Source organism: Terrapene carolina, unplaced genomic scaffold (genome assembly GCF_002925995.2).
Source record: "Terrapene carolina triunguis isolate 2854851 unplaced genomic scaffold, T_m_triunguis-2.0 Scaffold57, whole genome shotgun sequence".
Lineage (NCBI taxonomy): Eukaryota > Metazoa > Chordata > Testudines > Emydidae > Terrapene > Terrapene triunguis.
In genome coordinates, this window is record NW_020664408.1 from 83,914 (window position 1) to 100,065 (window position 16,152).

The 16,152-nt window shown below is 42.0% G+C and overlaps 1 protein-coding gene across 1 annotated transcript in view; it reads left to right on the top strand.

Moving 5' to 3' along the window:
- Positions 1 to 776: 776 nt before the first annotated feature.
- Positions 777 to 16,152, top strand: part of LOC113407947 (exocyst complex component 2) — a 208,636-nt gene continuing 193,260 nt past the window's right edge. The window contains exon 1 of the mRNA XM_026658988.1: positions 777 to 815. The gene's annotated coding sequence lies outside the window, so the exon portion shown is untranslated. The remainder of the gene's footprint in view (positions 816 to 16,152) is intronic.

A 16,152-nucleotide genomic window follows, 5' to 3' on the forward strand; every position in this document is an offset into this window, starting at 1 on the left:
CTCCTAGAACTGGAAGGGACTTTGAAAGGTCATCGAGTCCAGCCCCCTGCCTTCACTAGCAGGACCAAGTACTGATTTTGCCCCAGATCCCTAAGTGGCCCCCTCAAGGATTGAACTCACAACCCTGGGTTTAGCAGGCCAATGCTCAAACCACTGAGCTATCCCTCCCCCCTTATTAGACAGGTGCAACTTTGGATGAAGACTGGGACATGGGTAAAAAAAAAATCCAACCTCCTGCCTCCCCAACAGGACCCTTATCAGACCTTGATGTATACAAATCAAGCCAGACGCCTAGTTTGAAACAGAAAAATATACTCAGTTGCAGGTTGCCTGTGCGCTGCAGCCCCTGGCAGCACTTTGCAGGAGCGGGGCCCGGGTCCTATTTGGTTCTTTCTCTTACTTTATTCCGTCTCTAAGCAGCATTTCCCCACTCATCCTCGGTGGTTTTATTCTTGAGGAGCCTTCTGTGGGGCTGGACAGCGCCTGGCCCCAGGGGCCCGCCCGGCTGTCCCCAGCTCCCTGCCCCCCATACACTGTCTCAAACCCAGTAATCCCAATGGCCTCGCGCTGCACTTGAGGGCGAAGGGACGGGACTGGGGGGAGGGGGGAGGAGGAGGAGAACAAGCTCAGGGGCGGGGCCGGGAGAAGGAAGCCGCGGCACGAGCGGGGCTGCCGCTCGATTGCTCCGGCTCCGTCTCTCAGGCGATCGATTCATCCTGGCTCCACTGCGGCGGGCTGGCCGTGCGAGAGGCGGAGGCGGAGGCGCTGCCGGGAGAGAAGCTGCCCAGCGCTGGTTACAAACACCGCGGCGGCCGGTGAGTGACGCCCCCCCCTCGCTCCAAGTCAGCGCGAGCCGGCTCTGACCTGCCTCCGAGCTGCGGAGCAGCCCCTCCCCCCCCCCGCCTCTGCGGCTCCTGCCCCCGGGGGGTGGGGGGGGGCGGGTCTCACTGCGGACCCGCCTTGCCTCTGCTGCCGTTCATAATAACGATCCGGATCGGGCCGTTGGGACCCGCCCGTTATCCTGCCCCGGCTGGGCGCTGGCTCTGTGCGGGGGAGGCCAGCCCCCCCCCCAACACTGTGACGGGGGCGCTGGGGCTGCCGGAGGCTCTGCTTCTCTCTGCCCGGCACAGCTGCGCTGGGCCCCACGGGGCTGCGGCCGGCCACGTCCGTGCTGCGGCGGATCCTGCGCAAGGCCGGGGGAGCGCAGGTTACGGCTGCAGTACGCGGGGCCCGGGTCAGGGCGTATTCGGATCAAGCACTGTCATTTGCAGTGTGGACGCGGCCCAAGCCGCAGGCCCGACTCAGAAGGTCTGCGTAGTAGTGCATTAGTTAGCACGGCTCTGAGGCCCGGGTCCGGCTGTGGGACCCACATTTGCAATGAGCGCTGGCTTGGAAACACTGGGTATGTCTACACTGCAGTTAGGCATCTGTGGCTGGCCCTTACTAGCTACTCATGCTGGTGGGGCTCCTGCTAAGGGGCTGTTTAATTGTGTTGTAGATGCTTGGGCTGAGGTCTGGGACCCTCACGGCTTGCAAGGTCCTAGAGCCTGGGTTGCAGTCCAAGCCCAAATGTCTACACTGCAATTAAACAGCTCTTAGCCTGAGCCCTGTAAGCCTGAGTCAGCTGGCAGAGGCCAGCCACAGATGTCCAATTGCAGTATAGACATACCCACTGAGTTCACAAGCCCAGGTCCCACAGACCTGGGTTTACAATGCAGTATAGACATATCCTTATAGCTGGCCACATAATCATTGATATTTTGTCATCTTGGCCACTGACCAATGTGTTGCAGAAGCTACCTGAAGGATGCAGCTGAGGCTGCAATGTGCTGTCATTTCTGTGATGCTTCCAACACATTCCTGTTCACCTGCTTGATGTCAAATATTGGAGGTCGATATTAAAAAAAAACCACATTTTTCAATTAAATGAAAGCTCTTGTTCAGTTTTTATTATGTCTGTGTCACTACAGATGTATTCTCCACTGAAGAGTGAAATCATTGATACTAAGACTTTACATTCTAAAGGCACCATAAATACTGTAAATGGGCAAGTAGTGGTATTTGCTCTTCATTGTAAGCTACAGTTGAGGAGTACTCGATTGTACTTCCACACTTCGTGCAGTGGCATGGGGAGCCTGGAAATCTTCAGAGCCCTGGCTCTGCAGCAGGGAGCCTGGAAGCTCTGAAAACTCCAGCTCTCAGGGCTTCCAGACTCCCTGGCCAGCTGGCTGCCTGACCCTCAAGGGATCTGACTTCTTATGCTGGGGGAGCGGGGCAGCCCAGTGAGCCAGCTGGTCCAGGAGTTTTGAAGCCCTGAGATTCCTGGCCCTTGGGCAGTCTGCATCCAGGCCAGGGTGTCCAGCAGCTGCTGATATGATTCATGTCAGTTTCACTGCTGTCCACCCTTGAATAGCAGTGGTGAAACAATCATGTCCCTTTTACTGAGCAGCTGTGGGGATCAGGGAGCATATTTTGTTTGGGAAACACTATTTTTCGGGGGGCATTGGTTTCAGTCTGAAGTGGACCAAAACCAAATTTTGAAATGAGGGCATTTGCAGTGAAGCAGAATTTCAATGAGCTCTGCTGCAGAGGGGTGTGTGAGAATTTTTTTGGATGAAGCTGTCAAGATAAACATGGTAGTAGCCCTGTATATTCTTTACCAAGTGTATTAATGAGATTATATCCGTGATGGCAGGTGAGTTAATTAGCATATTTTGCTTGCTCTAATAGCATCATTTAAATGTGCATACTTTTTAAAAGTCCTTCAAACTTGGCTGTTTCATGGCATTGGTAAATACCTTTTCTTCTGCAAGCTTTATAAAATCTGCTGGGGAGCTCATAGAGTTTTGAGAAGCTTAGAAGACTGTAGTAAATAACTAAAATTAACCATCCATTCATCCAGAAAACATGTTTAGGAAATAATTTTCAGTGAATTAAATAGATGAGTCTTTTAGGCCAGATTACCTTTTAATATAATCCCCCTTCCCCAGTTTACAATTTTTCAAAATTTAAGTGGCTTCTTGTCAAAGTACTGCATTTCTAAAATGCTATATCTAATTAACTCCAGATTTCCACACCAAAAAATGATGTTGACAGGACACATGACAAATTTCAGGCAGAAAGCTACTTGTCTAGCCAAATTGCTCCCCTATTTTGTGTTACATGCCTGCTTAGCTAGTAGAAGATAAGCTGTTCAAATCATACAGGCATCTATATCTCCTCTTTCCTTTCCAACCACCAATTCACTCCTTGTTACTAAGCTTCATTAAAATCTTGTAAAGCTTTTAATGTTTTGTATTAAATCATGAAATATTCAGAACATTGTGATTTGAAAAGAATATAATACAAATATTGTTCCTCTAATAAATGTAGTAATGTTCATAAAGTTCCTGTCATTTAGGTTACTCCTACACAGCAAATGAAGGTGTACTTTTAATCTAACTAGTGCAGGTATCAATAGTAATAAAGATGTGGCGACATGGCTTTCAGTGTAGGCTACTCGCCACTGTACAACCTTGGGTAAGCTAGCCCTTGCTGAAGTCTGTGCTGTCATGTCTTTACTACTATTGGTACTCATGCTAGCTAGATTAAAGCTAGGGTGGGTATGCTTTCTTGCTTTACAGCCACGTCTTCATTTGCTGTGTAGATATAACCTCAGAATGTTTTGGGCTTTAAGATTTCTCATGGTCCTAAAACATGTTTACAGAGCAGCATTGACCGTAGCTAAGGCAAAAGCAAACACTAAAGGTTTTCAGATTTAAAATATACTGACAGTCTTGCCATAGTCCAGATTTAGAAATTTCTTTATCTGGTTGTATTTATATATTCCTTTCTGTGTTGGACCACTCAGCATAGTGAATTTGATCCAAAGTAGTAAATAAAATAGGTGATTAGACGAGAGAGTCTACGTCATGAATCCTATCATGATGAAAATTGCAAAAAATAAGCAGTGTGTAACACATTCAACTAATTTTTAAAAAATTATTTAAATAATTATGAAGTCAGGGACTTTAAGGAAGCATATTTTCAAAAAACATAAATCAGATTTAATTTCAATCTTATTTTAAATATATTTCTACTTATGCAGAAATCTGAAAATATCAAAAATCCTGGTTTATCGCTAAAATTCTAAATGTAAAGATAGAAGGTTGAATGTGAGAGATGTTTTTAAAGTTGCATTATTTCAACTGCTAAATTATGTCAATTTATGTAAAGCAGCCTGGATTATAATTTACCCTTGCATTTCTATTTCCAGCAAAAATAGGCCTGTAAAGCAAAAAGATTGATACTGCCCAGAGCTACAAACCCTGAAAGGCTAGCATGTATACATATTTTATCAGTTTTCTCTAAATGTATGTTGCTCACAGATGGAGCGACTTCATCTCTGTGCTTCTGCTTTCCTGGTTGTTATATAGGAATAAAGATACTGACTGCCCTGAAAAGCACGTTGAGATATATTGATGAAAAATGCTGTGTAAAAGCTAGTTGTTGTTATCGTGCAGCCTTTATCCATATGCTTTTTCTAAAAATTGGTGGTTTGATCCAATGGACTGGTTCTTAGATGAGGTTTGTCATCATACGATGATGTATCCAACAGTGTCATGTAGCGACAATGAACCAGATCAAACCATTCCCATGATAAACCCTGTGAGAGGAGATCCTGAGGAAGAAATTTTCTTGAGGATCCCTCCATGTTGGGAGGAGGTGACTTTTTTTCTTCCTCAAGAAAAAGCTCTTGTGCCCACCTTCCCCAAATCTACTGGATCCCCAGGGCCATCTGTTTGGAGGTCCAGAGTTTCAGGCCCTAGCTGACACATCTCTAAATATACTGGTGGATATGGAGAGAAATTATGTTCATCCACCACTAGCCTTGCCTCTGGTCCATCCACACTTTCCCCCTCCATTCTGGCCTACCTACTTCACTCCCCACTTGCAGTGTGCATTGTGGGCTCATGGATTGCCTTCCACAGTGAAAGCAAAATGGTGCTGTGGGAGGGAGGAGAACTGCCCTGGGAGGGTTCCCTCTACATGTTGATTGTGGGGGATGATCTAGGCAGTGATTTTAATATCATATAAAGTAAGTGTGATTAAAAATAAAAAAATGTTTTTTTCCTTGGATATTAGGTAGTGCATATGCATAGTGGTAACTTTTCAAAATTAAAGACTTAGAGTTCACATCCCATCCTCCTAACCTTAATGTAGCCAAAGGCACTAGTCTGTGTTTACAGCTGACAAACTATCAGTTGCAAAAATAAAACAGATTTCAAATTGAAGTATAAAAGCAATCTGAAAATTAATCGGTTTGTTTACATTTCTATATCTCAAAAACAGTGGCAAGTTCCCCCAACCTCAAAATTTGATAGAGGCAAAACCACCTGTCTTCTGGGATCTCATGCCAAAAGTCAGCCTTGGATAAACTTTTTAATGCTAGATTACAAATTCCTGAAATTAGAGGTTTATAATGGAAAGGCTCAATTTACCTATAGAATCTTAACATCCTAGACGGCATATCAGTAACATGCTTAAAACAAACAAAATAAAAAACAACACTATATTCCTCACCACTATATTTGATGTATTATATATTTTTTTAGGTCAAAACTGGAGTAAATATATTTTTAAAATACTAATTTTTAGACTATTAATGGATGAGTCTAAGGCATCTTCTTCAGTAGGAAACTGAATAATTTAAACTCTGTTTTTTTTAACAGTAGAGATAATGATATGATGCTGACTGTTCAAGGTAGATAAAAACAAGTTGTGGTCAGCATTGTCAGGTAGTCATGGTAACCCTTCTGGCACTTGGGACCATACTCAATTGTGTTTATAAAACACAAACAAAAAAGTAAATCCCCCTCCCACCCCACCCCCCCGTTTTTAAATATGATTGAGCTTCCTAGTGAAGTAAAGCCCTAAAGAGGTCTATATTCTATCAACATCCAAGGAAACTGATTACAAAATAGGGTCCTGACCTCCTAATCAGATTCATATAGCCAGACCTTGTGTGTGTGCAGAACTGCAGAGTCAGTGGGGTTCTGCGCTATACTGTATACAAGAATCCGATTGCATTGTATTGGGGGCCTTGATCTGACTGCAGTATTGGGACCTAAATGAATGTATAGGCTCCTAGAAGTGTGTTCAGGTATATTTTTAACCCTTTTTGGTTGAGCTTTACTGACTCTGTGTCATAATATCTGTAACAATATATTCTATATCGGTGGTCTCCAACCTTTTTATGCCAAAGATAACTTTTTGAATTTAAGGGCAACCCAGGATCTCCCCTGCCCCTTCCCTAAAGCCCCGCCCCCCCTCACTCCATCACTCCCTCCCCATTGCTCACTTTCCCCCACTCTCACTCACTTTCACCAGGCAGGGGTAGGGGGTTAGGGTTTGGGAGGGGGTGTGGACTCTGGGCTGGGGCCGAGCGGTTCGCAGTGTGGGAGGAGGCTCTGGGCTGAGCCTGGGGCAGGGGATTGATGTGCAGGAGGGGGTAAGGGGTGCAAGCTATGGGAGGGAGTTTGGGTGCAGGGGGGGCTCTGGGCTGCGACAGAGTGTTGGGGTGCAGGAGGGGGTACAGGGTGCTGGCTCTGGGAAGGGGCTGTTTGGGGTGCAGGAGTGGGTATGAGGTGCTGAGGGGGTCAGGGCTGGGGTGAGTGTTGGGGTGCAGGGTGCTGGCTCTGGGAGGGGCCTGGAGGTTGGGGCACAGAAGGGGGTTCAGAGTACAGGAGGGGGTATGGGGTGTTGGCTCCGGGAGGTGGCTCAGGGCTGGGGTTCAGGGTGCAGAAGGGGGTTTGGGATGCAGGAAGGGGTATGGGGTGCTGGCCCTGTGAGGAGGCTGGGGTTTGGGGTGCAGAAGGGGGTTCGGGTGCAGGAAGAGGTATGGAGTACTGGCCCCGGGAGGGGGCTGGGGATTGGGGTGCGACCTCCTGCTGGGCAGCACTTACTTTGGGCATCTCGTGGTTGGCGGCACAGCAAGGCTAAGGCAGGCTCCCTGCCTGCACCTGCACCAGCCCCAGCCCCAGCCCCACGCTGCTCCCGGAAGGGACCAACATGCCCCTGTGGCTGCCGGAGGGGGTCATGCGGCTCCATGCGCTGCCTCTCTCTGTAAGTACCACCCCTGCAGCTCCCATTGGCCGCAGCTCCCATTGGCCACAGCTCCCTGTTCCCAGCCAATGGGAACTGCGGGGGCGGTGCTTGCAGGCAGGAGCAGCGCGTGGAGGGAGACCCCTGCCCCCGGGGCTGTGCTGACCGCTTCCCGGAGCTGTGTGGGGCCGGGACAGGCAGGGCGCTGCCTTAGCAACAGCCACACAGCACCGCCGGCGATCGCGATCGACCGGTTGGTCACCACTGCTCTATATCTAATGGGGCTGATAGCAGCTCCAAAGTTAAGGTTAGACTTTTCACTTAAAAATTAAATCTCTAAATGAAACAAAAACTTCCCCCTGTGAGTACCTAATGGTGAATACAGACACACTGAATTTTCAAAAATCGAACTACTTTAAAATTGCTATTATTGAAAATTTTCAAATGTCTGGTGGTGTGTGTGGCTGAAATGGTTCTCAACATTCATACATTGCTTCATGCTGCAAAAATGAACATTATGTTCTTGACAAATAATCTTAAGGAACTATAAAGAAGTGTGGTATGCTTTTGTTATCATAACATAGTCCCTTTTCATCATCACGGAAAGTGACGAACTTTAATTCTTTACAGACAGCTTCAGTTCTCCATAACCACATGAGAGACAGGGTTTTACATAGAAGATCCAGGCTACAGATTGGGAGCACACAGGCCACCTCCAATATTAATACAGACATATTGCCTGTGTTAAACTGAGGGAAACATATTATATGCATATCTGTGCATACAGGCCTACATTCAGGAAAGCATTTAAGCACATGTTGCACAGGGACTACTCCTCGTGTGTTTAAAAGTCAGGCACATGCCTAAGTACTTTGCTGAATCAGGGTCGGTAGCAAGCATGGGGTATTGTGGGCTCCAATTTCAGTCTGTGAATAAGAACTTTTAACTAATTTAAGAAGTTGAAAGGAGATTGTTGAGAACACTAACATTCTTGTAAAGACTGTTAGGTTTATTAGGAAACAGTAAGAAAGTTACAGAATTGTAGAAGCCTTGAGTCGAAGGGGATATGTGGGCAGAATCACTGGTGATTGGAGACTGGAAGGCTAGTGGGTGGAATAAACTTTCAATGGATGTTGGAGAGAGAAGTAGGTGGAGTCCTAAATTAGGAGAGGGTTTGATTTGCTAGTCTGGAAATTTATAGAAAGCTTGTGAGCTATCTGACAGTATGGCTGGCTAGGTCATTTTTGGTCTTCATGTTATTGAATTTACTACAACTGTAAATTCATCCAACTAGTAAATGCCAAAGCCGTTGATCAATACTTCAAATGGGTGATTAGTATTTTTAGGGATTACCAAATATCAGTACATGTATTTTGACATGTTAAATCAGACAAATTAAAGGAAGGGGTAAGAAACAAGTGATTTAATGGACTAATGTCCATTGAAAACAGGCTGTTTTAAAGTAAAACATAAATAGGAATAGTGTGACAATCTTGATTTGAGATTTGAAAGGTAATCCTTTCTGTGTTTGTGAAAGAGATTGTTTCACAGTTTGTGGCATCAACATGGTAGAAATTTGTGGAAGTCAAATAGTAGATTATGGGGCACTTGAGTTCAGAATTTGACCAATTTTAAAAGATCTTTACTCCTCTCAAGCCTGTTCAGCATCAATGAAGAATGCCTTAAAGAAAATTTGGATTGGTTTGGTTGAAATGTTATAATAGGTTAGGAGTAGCGAAAGTGTTTCTGTATCTAAGGGCAGATACAAAACAGTGAAAAGTAGACTGGGATTTATGTTTTTTGTATAATATTTGTAGAATTGAAAGTTTTAAGTTTTGGACAATATGAATTTAAGGAATTAAGCATGCTTATGAAGTAAATTTTGCAGTATGTTTTGTGTTACATTTCATAAAATCTTGGTGAGTGTTTCTGGTTATTTTGTATGCTAGGGCAAACCATAATAACCCTGGTTTATGAAACTAAGTTTGTTTTGTCATATAGGAATTATTGTAGTGTGGAAAGAAAGTAAGAGTATGAGCTTTAGTTTTTTGTGGGTGATTTTGCTGAATGAATGAGTGAAGTATGTAGGTTGTGATTTAGACAGATAGGTGATTGAGATAGGGCCAAAGTGTGATTGAGTGGATATGGGATGTTGGATTGTGTGTATGGGCAAAGTTAAGGTTGTGTGTTTCTTAGTGAGTTTGAGGGAGGAGGAATATGTGGTGTGGGTGGTGGATAGGCGGCAGAGTGAGGGGTGAGGTGGGGTTGATTACGGTGAAGTGTGCCCAGGGTGGAAAGGTATTAAAGGTTTTTAAATGGTCTCATTTCAATTTTTTCTGTTTTGACAGATATTGGTTTTAGTGGTATCCCCCACATCTTAAAAAATAATAGTGGGTATTCCTAAAGTGGTTGAATCTGTCACAACAAGAGACACTTTCTAAGTGTGACCACTGAAAGGGCAATTTCCTTGGTTTCAGTAGTTTATGTTGGTGGGCTATGCCTTTGTGCAGCCTTAACTCATAGGTCCAGATTGTGATACTCTTACACTGAGTGGCACCTTGTATTACAGGTAATCCCAATGACTTCAATGAGACTGCTTGTGGTGTAAGCTACTATTCAAAGTGAGGCTTGGTTTAAGTACTAAATTGGACCGATTTAGTTAAAGGTGTGATTCAAAACTGATTTAATTTAAATCTATGCATCTCTTCTGTGTGTGGACAAGCCCTGAATAAGGGTAATGTAATCTGGCCCTTAGTTAATGGAGTTTGTTTTCTGATAATCTTTTTCAAATATAAAACACGTCAAGTACTTTATTTGAATATTTGACACATGTTCTCCAGGTAGATCTGTTGCACATACTGCAGTCATTTAGTATTTACAATTTAGTATTTAATACAAGCCTAAGATTTTTTGACATGTGACAGATAGGAGGTTAATTCATGTTAATTGATGTTAACCCTTCATCAGCTACTAAACTGCTACAAGAGGAGTGCAACTCATTACTACAAAAGGCCATTACTGGTATGTTTTCTCAGCAAGGATTATGGATTTCTTCTTTTTCCTTTCCTTCCTCCCCAAACCTCACAACACACAAGCCAGCTGCAAGGATAGGAGGAGAAGGCAGCAGCTTTTTTAAACACACACACACTCCTGTCCCCCCCACCCTCTTCATCTTTCCTCTTCATACCTCAGTAGAGTGACAGCTCCTAGATGTTGCGTGCGAGTGAGTTCAGCTGGTGCTGTGTGGTCTGGGTGTGTGGTCTCCAGCTCGGCAGAGAGGCTGCTAACAGGGTGGATGAGAGAGAGCAACACTGTTTACTTTAATTTATTTCGGATGCCGGAACTATGCCCGGAGTTTCTCCTGAGCTTGATTCCACAGTTAGCGGCGTCAATCCCTTGCAGCTGCAGTGCAGTCTGAAATATGCACTGAACTCCTCTACCAAGTGCTTTCACAGCATCTGCTTCAGGTCCAGACTTCTAATCCCTTGTGACTCAGAAATCTTAGTGACATTGCTGAATGCTGTGATTATTTTGCTTTCACTGTGTCAAGATATATTGCCATGAAGATATACCTTTTTTGGGTTAAGTAAAGCAAGAGTTTTAAGATATACAAGTACAGTCGCTGTGAAAACAAAACTATTGAATGGGCATTACTCGGCTACTCTAAAAGATAATATAACTAACATATAGACCTGATGGCTGACTAGATCATGTGACCAAAACATGTTCCTTTAACAACAGAATAAGGCATCAGATCAGGTCATTTAATATAAAATCACATTTTTATTTTCCATAATTTGTCTCCCATCTCCCACAAATTTATACTTTCAAATTCTAAATTGATTTTGGCATGTGACACTGTCCTGTAAATTAACATGTTTGTCAATGTTAATATTGGCTTGACTCAACGTGCCAGATATGACAAGCTAAGACAAACGAGGCTTTACTATTTCCATGTAACAGTGATATTACCCTTTATTTTATACTTGTTCATCTTTTCATTATAAGTAGCTTAGTGGTGTTTTGAAGAATTTTTTTTCCACAAAATATAACATCCATGAGCATTTCTTGTTTAAGTTGACAAGTCTTCTTTTATTATATAAATAAACGTGCATAGACTCTTAATATCACTTGGAATTTCAGCATTGTTTAGCTTATTCACTTCCCAGTCTTTTCTGGCAGGCTTGCGGGATTAGACTTCGTATTATTGATGCAGTGTTGAAGGCTGTGGAAATTGTAGGGCACTGAAGATCTCCAGAGGGGTTAATAAATGTCAGTTATTTTCATTGTGTTTCTTTTTGGCTACTTTTAAATCTTGGTTTGTGTAGCTTGTCTGTCTGAATTTATATTGCTAGGAAGATAAAGCACAGAAAAGGGTGCAGTAGTGGTTTTCATTGGTTTGCAGTGGCTTTGAATTAAAAATCTAAGGAACTTATTAGTAAATCATTTCATTGTCCCCCTCTGGGTCATTTGCCATGCTTTTTCATTGACTCTGTTGTATCGCAGTGTTCTCCAAGAAACACTTGGCGTTTTCTGTATTAAACAAATACATTAGGTTTGTTTGTTTGAAAAGTATGTTTCATAGTTAACCAGGATGATAGACTCTTCAATTTATGGAATCTGTTAAGGTTTTTTTGGCTTGTATTTTTTAAAGTGTGTTTCAAAAGTCTGCCTCTGTTGAGAGCATGTAACTGCTAATTGATATCAGTGGGCCAGGGGTCCCTGACACATCACTTCCAAATTTGCAGTTCCTTGTATATTAGAAGGCAGTTAATGGAACTAATTCTCTGATGAATACTCTGAAAAATGAAGCATGCCATGCTGGGCATTCCTGCTGTGCCTTGCACCAGAACTGGTTGAACAATAATATTTTTATGAATGTTGGAATTTTTTCATTAGGTATTTTGTGACTAAAACACATCCATGAACATGTACTGGTCTTGACATAGCTTATGCGGTAGATGTGCTCGTTCCACCACAATGATGGCAAATAAGTCTTATTTTTAATTTCCTCTTTTGAATTCAGATTCCCTCTGCTGGATGACTGCAGCAATGCACTGTGACCCCAGTATTAACTCTTTCATCTGAGAGAGAATCTTTCAGGTTGACTGCTTGTAAGAAATTTCATCTTGCAAAGTGCTGGGGACTTTAATTTAACTGGGTTTTCAGTAATTGGAACCAAGTGACTTTACTTTTTCAGAAGCCTGGAACTCATCTTTATGACATCTTAACTGGTGTTTTCTCTATTGACAAAACTCCAAAAAATCTAATTGTTAATCCTCCTCTGTTACCTGGGGTTTTTTCAACCCAAAGCTCTTGGTAACTTTTACTCTGTGCTAGTTGGTGTCAGGAAATGAATCAGGGGAGACATGGCCGTCCGACCGATAGGTGGCTGGCACTAACAGGACAACACAAGAGTGCTTTCACTTAAAGCTAAACTTTACTTAGTCTCAAGCACTTATACACGTCTGCAACAGGTTAGTAAAACACCCCCGACCCTCGATAATTACCGAAGCTGAGTGTGGCTCTCCCCGGACACCTCTTCCAATGTTCGGTGCAGAAAGTTGCCTCCTAATGTCTGCAGTCATTCTCATGATAGCCTTGTCCACATGTGCATCCAATGGACAACATGATACATCGAAGTCCTGAACAACTATGACTAAATTATTTCAGATTCTGGTAACGTCAGCAATATCCTGCTTCACAAAACTGGTCTGATCAGTTATGACAATTCCTTTATCCTCTCACATCCCTTGCCATTTGGCCATCCAACTTGTCCTAGAAAGTGAATCAGAATTCTCAGAGTAGTCCCAAAGGTTAAATAGCTTTCTTAGCAGATCTGATAGCCTCTGCTGTTTCTGTGTGGTTTTCCAGATCCATATTTGTGTGATCAGAAAACTTACTTGAGAAATTCATTTAAAGAGAAAAGAATTGTGCTCATCTTGCAAGATGTCTCCAACAGTTTTGTTTGTAGTGGATACTTCTCAGCTCCTTGCACTTCACAGCAAGAATTATGATAGCCAACATGATATCAAAAAGACTTATCTGGAAACAGTCGTGGAAAGCAATCAAGCAACTGATGTGTATGCTAGATTACACCTTTTTTGTGACTTTGTTTTCTCAAGATACTAAAAAAGAGACAACTACTATAATAAAGGAATATGGTCCAAATCAAACAAAGAAGAAAGGTCCTAAGGAAATTTCTTCAATTAGACTAACTTCTCAGCAAAAAATATGGCTGAGAAACCTGTCTTTCCACATCCAATCTGTCAATGAATAACACTCCTCACAGAAGTACAACAGCAGTTTTGTAAAACGTTGTTTTTTTTTTAATAATGGAGACAATGGGAAATTAACTAATTAAACTTCAAAGTGATAATTATTGCAGGAAAAAGCCTATCTGAACATTCTTTATAGTCAGGTGTTTTGTAGTGAATATATTTTTCAAGCTTCACTTCGGGTGCTCACTGGAAAGAACAATGGTCTTTAATGGCTCTGAGTTTGTTGCTGAGAGACTACCAGATTCACAAAAGCTCAGAAGATGACAGAATTGGGAAATGTCTCTTTTCCACTTGCTGGCAGCACGGTGTTGGGCACATATAATAAAAAGAGAGAGAATTGTGCTATTTCAACCAGTATTTATAAACCTGGTAAACAGTTAATTTTTGTGCCTGGTTTCCTATTTGGGGCTACATTTATAATTATAACCCTAGGTATGGACTCTGGCTATGATTTAGTATTTTCCTAATGTGCTTCTTCCTAGAATTATAAAAGTCATGTTTAGTTTCCAGTTTACACTTCTTTAAAAATAAGTTAATGGAAGTAGAAAATTAGAAACTAGCATTTTGGGGACACCTGTAATCTTTTGGGTCTTTTATCTATAGGTCAATATTTCAAATTCAGGTGACTACTGAGTTAGAATCATTTTTAGCTAATGGCTTTTTTGAACGATGTGACATGAATGGGTGGTCTCAATATAGTTCCTGTTGGACAGGTATTCGCATCATACATACAAACCACCCTTGATAGTCTTAGCAAGGATGCCAGTGACCAAATGGATTGAACTATTGTATCTTCTTTTTCCTTCTAGCCAGTAGAAGGGTCCCTATGTGTAACAATCAAGACACGTTGTCAGGGCAGTGTGGGGAAACTTGCATTGTTCTCGCTCATGTTGTTCTAGTTTTATGGATAAGTAGAATACTATGGTACTTTCTGTTCAGGACCTTCTGAAAAGTTCTTTTATACTTTACACAGAAGAACTTAGGATCTCAAATATAGCTGTGTTAGAGCTTCATTGTTTACTGAATTTGGGTGGGAAATTTCTGACACTGAAGGTTAGTGGGTATTGAGTTGGTTTTTTGTTCGTGATTTGTTAGTGCTTATTTGACTAAATTAGAGGCTCGATCCTGCAATTGGATCTATGTCTGATGACCCTTACAACACAGTGCCCCACTGAGACTAGCTGTACTACTTTAGTCAGTTGGGCTGTACACGGAACAAGGGTCTTCCTGTGACGAAATGCTGACAAAAAAAACCCATTCAGTACACTATGTGTTATGTTAATGGTCAGTGTTATAAGTTCCAATCCATGGTCTTTACATTTGCAATAATGCTAGAAAGCCTGAAAATATTGCTTTTTTTATAATTAATGCAAATATTTTTATTCTTTGTTAATTTCTAACAATCCATTGTGTCCTCCTTCATTGAGTCCCCTTTTTAAAAAGTGCCAGTCTTACCTTTCCCTACTTGATTATCACTTCATCCAGCCTAGAAATATGACGTCTTCATTTGCAGAAGGAATCAATTAGAATATAAAAGCCCGTGTTCAGGGCAGACTTACCCAATATTTACCTGACTATTTATATTTTGGCAAATAGTCACTGCAAGTGAGGGGATGGGAAGTAAAACCAGAATTCTGCTTTCTAGTAGAACCATGAATTAGAAATGCACGGTGTAAGCCCCAGGTAGCAGAATGGAGAGAATAATTTCGATATTGTTTTCACGAGTCAAATTTACTGGAAGGTTAACTGCAATGATAACTATTATTTGTAGAGATTTGGCAAATTGATTATAATGTTGTATGTGGTATTTCTAGTAGATATGTGTGCAGTAGCTGGGATCCTTGAAGAATACTGTTTAACATTTTATTTTACATTGTCCCTTCTACACCAGTGTTAACAAACCCATACAATTCTGCATCTTTCTGTTTCTTTATATAAGTGCTCTAAGACCTAGGTACATTCTCTTTCTCGCGCGTGTTCTCTCTCTCTCTCGTGCTCTCTGTTTAATATTATAAATCTAAATACAGAACAAAACTTCTTTAGTGGAATGGTCCCAAGCACTTGCTCACTCTTTGTAGCTAGGAGGATATATATAGTATTCCTTTACCTATTCTGTGAAATAATGAAGCCAATTGTTATAAATAAAAACTCAACTACTCTAGACAGTCTGAATGCTATAGTCTAGCTGTAACATTTTGAGATTTATTTCAGGCTCTCTATTCCAGTGAAGTATTTTTAAAGCAGTTCTGCAATAAATATAGAAATATTTTAGAAAAAATATTAGACTTCAGAAGGCTCAACATTTTTATTACATATATTCAGCTCATCATGGAAAGAGATCAAGTGCTAGTTTCTGAAATCCAGCAAAATATGTTTTAATATTACTTTTGAGTTTAGTCTTAATTCCAACACATTACCTGTATACCCAGATATTTTGAAAGATGCACTATCCCCAGTAAAAAGAAACTGAAAAATTTTCTGGTGAAGAAAAATCAAGTAATAACAAAATAGTTTATTTCTGTTTCATTTTGTCTTCTAGAGATTTTCCCCACATTACTAGTGAGGCTCTGAAGAGTCCCCAATTTTGACCTGTGTTTTGGTCATTGATTTAAATCTCTCTAAAATGTGTCCAATGAATATAATGGTCCAGATGATCTCACTCAGATCCATGCATCTGTCTTCCAATTCCTGCAGAAGTGGGGTACTTAGCAACCTCCATGGCACTGTCACACCCTCTACTTTCTGTGGAGATCTCTCCACACTGATGGAGGGGATAGAGACTAGGTGG